The sequence below is a fragment of the Gossypium raimondii genome, chromosome 3, assembly GCF_025698545.1.
Source record: "Gossypium raimondii isolate GPD5lz chromosome 3, ASM2569854v1, whole genome shotgun sequence".
Classification (NCBI taxonomy): domain Eukaryota; kingdom Viridiplantae; phylum Streptophyta; class Magnoliopsida; order Malvales; family Malvaceae; genus Gossypium; species Gossypium raimondii.
The window spans coordinates 42,367,400-42,375,045 of NC_068567.1; the positions used below are offsets into that span (position 1 = coordinate 42,367,400).

The 7,646-nt window shown below is 35.7% G+C and overlaps 1 non-coding gene across 1 annotated transcript; it reads right to left on the reverse strand.

Annotated features, from left to right (window-relative positions):
- Positions 1–3,561: 3,561 nt before the first annotated feature.
- On the reverse strand, positions 3,562–3,668 carry LOC128040101 (small nucleolar RNA R71). Its single transcript, XR_008194761.1, has one exon. It is a non-coding gene; the product is annotated as a small nucleolar RNA R71 (small nucleolar RNA).
- Positions 3,669–7,646: the final 3,978 nt, after the last annotated feature.

A 7,646-nucleotide genomic window follows, 5' to 3' on the forward strand; every position in this document is an offset into this window, starting at 1 on the left:
CACAGAGTGTAGGTCCGTCTCACCCATCGATAATATAAGTGATTGAACCACAGCAACAAGTCCATATCATAGTGACACACAGAGCAATTATAGTACTGCAACACAACAGAGCAAAACAAAAGAGAATTAGATGAGCAACAAGATTCAAGTTAATGATTTCCGTAGTAAAAAAATATGTTAAAAGGACAAACACCAAGTTCAAATAATTATATTTTAAACAAAAAGCTTTTAATCACTTCTAAATATTGTAAATTATACTTTCTTTTAGATACAAGTAGAATTATAAATTAGATTATAATTATGAGTATAAATAATACATATTTAAATAATCATTATGGACACTAATTATTACAAAATATAAGAAAATTTTGAATAAGGTCACATATGAAAATCTCAAATCAAAATAAATTTTGAATTAAAATTCATGATTTACTCATAATAAAACTCAAAATACTAAAAATCTTAAAATTAGTATAAATCTATAAGCAATAACTTAACTAATAAATTTACTTAATTTTTATAATTAAACTTAAAAAATATTTGACAAGTATTTCTAAAAAATTAATTTCAAAACAAAAATTACATAATAAATGATAACTCAGAATTGTCTTTTTTTTGTTTGTTTTTTTGTAGTGGTGCAACTTGACCCCAGGCCACACCTAAGATGGCAAACACCCTAACCATTAGGCCAAATACAAGGTTTTGACTCAGATTTCTACACAAATGACAATGAGAATCCATTTGGATTTATTAGATGTATAGTAGCAATAATAATATGTTTGTATTTGGACAAGAACTACAAAGTTTTTTAATATCTTGGTTAATTTCAATTTAATTAATCCAGTAATTTAAAATCTTTTTCTATTAATTCCCTCCAAATATGTGTTACTCCTTAATTAACATCCACATCCAATTCTTTAACTTGTAATCAATGTTCCAAAATAACTATCTGACAAATTATATATGAAGAAAGGCGAGAATAGCAAATGCCGAACCAAAACAGTTGTCACTTCTATCGGTGGCCAGTTTGCAAATAGTAGAAGATCGGCCTTATCAAAAGAGAAATAGGAAGCTACCATAAGGTACTATTAGGCACTTTAACAACAACAACCCCCGCTATAGTTGGTTGTTGGTTGGTTGGTTAGCTGAAGAGCGTCGTGTGCCCTCAGGCAGACTCTATAGGGTAAAACCTTTGATAAGCCATTCATCTATATATACAAACATATATGATATAAGCTTTCATATATACAACTTGGTCAAAGGAGGGTAAATGGTATGACAAATTCGTGTAAGAGAGGTTTTCTTTTGGATGCAGATTTTGAAAAATAAAGCACTGCGTTCGTGGAATCAAACCTGGGCCAGTTTTGATTTGGCAGTGCACAAATCGAAGACTAGAAGACTTCCAGCTTCTAAACATAACTTTGACTCATTTCATATCCTGCATAGTTTGAGATAAGCCCATGGTGGGTTTTGGCAAATAAGGTTTTGTGAAAATATGAGTCAAGGTAGAGATATGTAGAGTTATGCCTCGTATTTTTCGGCTTTTCTTCTTCCAGTTAAATTCTCTTTTTAGTTTACCACTGATAAGTCATAAAAGTAACATATTTTAATTCCATTCTTAATGCGTTTTTGGATGATTAATTATGTAAATTAGTGAATTTGATGCTCTAATCCTTTAAATTCAAGTTTTTAAACTTATGAGAGCATTTGGGAGTGAAAGAAGCAGAAAATGAGGAAAAATCAGGCAAGTAAAGCTATTTTAAAGATCCACATAGCCTAGGCATTTCCACACGGGCTGGCCACATGCCCGTGTGAGCCACATGGGCTGGCCACATGGCCATGTGCCAACTCATGTCGATATTGCACCCTGTTTCTCAAATATGCAAAAAAACCCAATTTTTAGGCTTTCTGAGCATTCTAAAGTCTATAAATATCAATTAGAAAAAGATCTAAAGTGGCACTCAAAGAAGATTGAAGAGAACACTTGAAGAACGCCATCAGAATCAACTCGAAAGCGGATTTCCATCAAGATTAAATATCTCCATTTAATTGCTTTTTGAAGTTTTATTGAGTTTCTTATGTCTTGCAGTTATGCTAACTTTGATATGTTTTCATTCAAAATTATGAACTAAATTCCCTAGAAACCTAGAGAAGATGAAACCTATGATGAATCTTATTATTTGATTTCTAATTTATGTGATAAATACTTGATTCTTATTCTCAATTATGTATGCTTATTTATTGTTTTAATATTTCTGAGATATTAATTCAAATTTAATGTGCTTATTTCAGTGGAGCAAAAGTCCCTGTTTAAGAGTAGATCTAGCATAATTGGGTGGAGTTGCACGCAATCTTGGAAATAGGATGACATAAATCTATCAGATTAGAGTCAAATCTAATAGGAGAATCCATAGATTGAGTTAATACGACAATAGGGGTTTTAATTAGAAATAGATTTCAATTAATCAACCTAGAGTCAATTGTTCTTACTCTTGAAAGAGATATCAACATAATTTAGGGATTTCTACGGATCAAGATACAAGTGAATAAATCGTTTAATTCAGATTCATAATAATAGGTGAAGTCTATATTGATTATTTCCTGGGTATTGTCTATCTCATTGGTTATCTTCGATTATTTTCCTATTTCATTTTCTGTTGTGTTCTTAGTTAGATTAGTTTAGTAATTTTAGATTAAAAACAATCACTCCAATTTGTTGGCTAAATAATAGAAAAATGGTAATTACTAGTACTTTTCGTCCTCGTGGATACGATATTCCCTACTCACCATAACTATACTATTTTTCGATAGGTGCACTTGCCTTAGTCGTATTTATAGTTAGTTTAGTGACCATCAAGTTTTTGGCACCGTTGCCGAAGACTAAAATATTAGGAACACTCAATTTTTATTAATTTAGCCATTTTTTTAGTTTAATTTTGGCATTCTAATTTTTCTTTTCTTTTATTTGCTTCTGGCAGGTTCCTTTAGTTTATGACTAGAAGAAACCCGTCGGGACCATTACTGTTTGACAATAAAATTAAAAGTACAGCTCGCAGAAATTGTAAAGAAGCAAGGCAGAGTCGACAACGTATAGTGGACGAACAAGAGGACATTATTATTATTACTGAGGAGATGGGTCATAATTAGAATAATCAGCTACCTCTTGCAATTGCTACAAATCCAAATCCTGTTCCTCGTACTATGTACGATTATGCCAAGCCCACTCTAACTGGGGCTGAATCGAGTATTGTGAGACCCACCATTGCTGTGAATAATTTCGAACTAAAGTCGAACACTATTCAGATGGTACAACAATTAGTTCAGTTCGATGGTTTGCAAGAAGAAGATCTAAATACTCATTTGGCTAATTTTCTGAAAGTCTGTGATACTTTCAAGATAAATGGCGTTTCTGACGATGCTATTCGCCTACGGTTGTTCCCTTTCTTGTTCAAGAACAAAGCTAAGCAGTGGTTGAATTCTTTACCACGAGGTTCTATCACTACATGGGATCAAATGACCGAGAAATTCCTACTGAAGTACTTCCTACCGACTAAGACAACTAAGTTAAGGAATGATATCTCTTCCTTCATTCAGATTGACTTAGAAACCCTATATGATGCATGGTAGAGGTATAAGGACTTATTGAGACGGTGCCCTCACTATGGGTTACCTATATGGCTACAGGTTCAAACTTTCTACAATGGTTTGAATCCCTCAACTAGGTAGTTGGTCGATGCAGCAGCCGGTGGTACTCTGAACAATAAAATACCTGAAGCGGCTTATGAATTTATAGAGAAGATGTCACTGAATAATTATCAATGGCAACTTATGAGGACAAAGCCGATGAAAGCAGCCAGTGTTTTCAACTTAGATGTAGTCACCATGTTATTGAATCAGGTAGAACTTTTAAATAAAAAATTTGATGGTTTATGTGTTTCTTTGTAGGTACATCCGGTGATGCAATGCGATGCAAATGGAGGTGGAATAAATAATCTAGAATATTTACCTTTCGGTCTTAACATGGAGAATGAGTAAATAAATTATATGGGTAATAATTATAGACCTCAAAATAACCCTTATAGTAATAACCATAATGCAGGATGGAGGAACCACCCAAATTTCTCATGGGGTGGTCAAGGAAACAAAAGACAACAACCCCCTCTAGGCTTTCAACAACCCTATCAGCAAGAGAAGAAACCAAACCTTGAAAAGATGTTGGCAAAATTTATTTCGGTGTCAGAGACCCATTTTCAAAACACCGAGACAGCTTTGAAAAATTAGCAAGCATCAATTCATGGCCTCGAAAATCAAATTGGATAACTTGCTAAATTGGTTCAGAAAGGCAGCAAGGTAGTTTACCTAGTAACACCGAACCCAACCCAAAAGAGCATGTGAAAGCAGTTACATTAAGGTATGGAAAAGTGTTGGCTGAACTTGAAAAGAAGCTGTAACAGGAATCTGATAAGGAAAATGACGAGGGATAAATCCAGAAGTAATTCAAACACAAGTACTTAAAGAATACAAACCACCGATCCCATATCCAGCAAAGTTGAAGAAAGACCGCATGGACGCACAATTTGGTAAATTTCTTGAACTTTTCAAACAGTTGCATATTAACTTAGCTTTTGTTAAAGCTATTTCGCAGATGCCCACATATGCAAAATTTTTAAAGCAGCTATTAATAAATAAAAGGAAGTTTGAAGAGCTATCCACTGTGGAACTCAACGAAGAATGTTCAGCTATTCTCCAAAATAAACTACCAACTAAGCTAAAAGATCCAGGAAGTTTTACTACTCCTATTTTATTAGTAATTTATACATTGAGAAACCATTAGCTGATTTGGGTGCTAGCATTAATTTGATGCCTTATAAAATGTTCAAGCAGCTTGGCCTTGGGGACCCAAAACCCACTAGGATAAGTATTCTATTAGCTGATAGATATATTAACTATCCTAGGGGTATAATTGAATATGTCCTTGTAAAAGTAGATAAATTCATATTCCCTGTTGATTTTGTTGTGCTTGACATGGATGAGGATGTTGAGGTGCCTTTAATTTTAGGTTGTCCTTTAATTTTAGGGCTATCATTGATGTGACAGATGGTAAACTTGTGCTTAGGGTAGGTGACAAAGAGATTATCTTTAAAATATATAATGCTATGTGATTTTGAAGAGAACAAGATGGTTCTTGTTATTTTATTGACTCTATTGATGTAACAACCCAAACCCGACCTAGGAGTTATGGCCGAAACTGGCGGTGTCACATTGAGGTGTTTAGCAAAAATTGAACTCGATGGTAAAAATTTGTTTCTAGGTTTAAAAACCCCTTTATTATTTAACAAATCATCTAGTCAAAAATGTTTACCTTGTTATCTGCTATTGTTATAAAAGGTTGATCTAAAATCGCGGAAGCTTTTGAAAACTCTAATGTTTAAATTTCGTGTCTTTTAAAACAATAATTATTTTGAAAATTTATCTTCTGCTAAACTAGCAGTTTAAAATAAGTAAGCAAAAGCCCAATTAAAAATTTAAACAAACATAAATGGCCTTATTACATTAACAAAACCAACACAAACTTTAATTTTAAATAAAAGCAAGTGTAGAACTGCTGCAGTTATGTGGCCACCTCCGAGTCCCTCGCAGCACCGACCCGCCTACAACTGGGGATTACCTGTACAGTTAAACAGAGGGGTGAGTTTACGAAAACTCAGTGTGTAATCCCCTAATAAGTAAATAGTCAATTAAACAGTAGATAAATACAATTTGGGCCTGTGCCTGTTACAGTAACAGTCTAGTATAGTGTGGGCCTAAACCCTTTCCTGTAACAGTAAACGATTGGGCTTGAGCCCATCACAATGCCAGTAATTAGTAGGGCCTTTGCCCAATTTCAGTAATATTATCAGTGGGTCCTTGGCCCATAACAATAACAAATACCAGTCATGCAATGAACACTATGTAATATCATTAATCGATGCAGTAACAGTACAAAATCATTAATCAGTGTAGATATGCAGTTAGAAATCCTACCCAATCCAGCCTCTACACATCACTCCATCCCGCCAAACACACCATGTGGGGATAAAATTGACCCACCCAGCCAGACACACCAAGATTAGCACCAGTTGTGGCACTAAACAGTATTGCAGCAAAGCTGCTAGTAAAATAAACGACATATAGCCATTTGTAGGTCCACAGTCGTCTTGGACGACTCGTGGAACCTTATCAGTATAGTACACTTCCTCCAAATATAACAACCCATCCCCATGTAATATATCGTGACATAATATCATACGTGTATGCAAAATGTCATGCTCAATCATAGTCATACATATCATAGAGCAAATCAATCATACATAACATAAAACCATAACAGTCATTTCATCTCCAAGGGGTATAACAATCATTTTACCCTATAGAGGTATTTCAATCATTTTACCCTATGGGGGTTATTTTGATCATTTTACCTTATAGGGGTATTTCGGCCATTTTACCCTATGGGGGTATTTCAGTTATTCTACCCTATGGGGGTATTTTGGTTATTTTACCCTATAGGGGTATTTCGATTATTTTACCCTATGAGGGTATTTCAGTTATTCTACCCTATGAGGGTATTTTGGTTATTTTACCCTATTGGGGTATTTCGGTCATTTTACCCTATGGGGGTATTTCGGTCAATTTACCCTATGGGGGTATTTCGATCATTTTACCTTATGGGGGTATTTCAATCATTCTACCCTATGGGAGTATTTCGATCATTCTACCCTATACTTTGGTCTTTTTACCCTATAGGGGGTATTTCGATCATTTTACCCTATGGGGGTATTTTGGTCATTCTATGCTATGGGGGTATTTCGATCATTTTACCCAATGAGGGTATTTTGGTTATTTTACCCTATGAGTGTATTTTGATCATTTTACCCTATGGGGGTATTTCGGTCATTTTATCTTATGGGGTTATTTCGGTTATTTATTGACCTCTCGAAAGGTCTGTAGTCGCCTCGAGCGACTCAGGTAATCAAAATGGTCATAACAGTGTAAATGGGCCCAAGGCCCATTACTCGGCCTAAGTGGGCCCACCCGCTCGTGCAGCCCGTTCAACCCAGATTTCGCCACGGCTATGAGATTTACATAACCCAGTCCATTATTTGCCACAAATCGTGGATTTCATCCGTGTAGGGACCACAAGCCCATTCAGCCCACACGGCCCATTTCAGCCCAACGTGGCCCATTACGGCCTAAGCCTATGAAGATGCTCATGGAGGCCCCTACAGTCTATCGCCCATGATTCGCAGGTTTGGCTTACCACAAGAGCGATCGCACGCTCGTGTGGTCTCAAACGTCGTATTTCAGCTTTTTGGCTTTTGCCGTTCTACAATTACAGCGGGGTGGTTACACACTTGATGCGATTTGCAGATTCCCTTCGTTTCGAACATTCTTATTCCAAAAATCAATGATCATCGCACCCTTGGTTCCCAGGCAATGTACCAATCGACCTCGACCACCACCGGTTAGGAATGGAAGCAATGTAGGTTGGAAAAAGTGACGAAAACCTTGAAAACCTCGCCGATCTCCCATCGAGAACAAGGAACAAATGAGATGATATATATCTCCCCACAACAACAACCTCCCCAAATCCCAATATTCTCTCC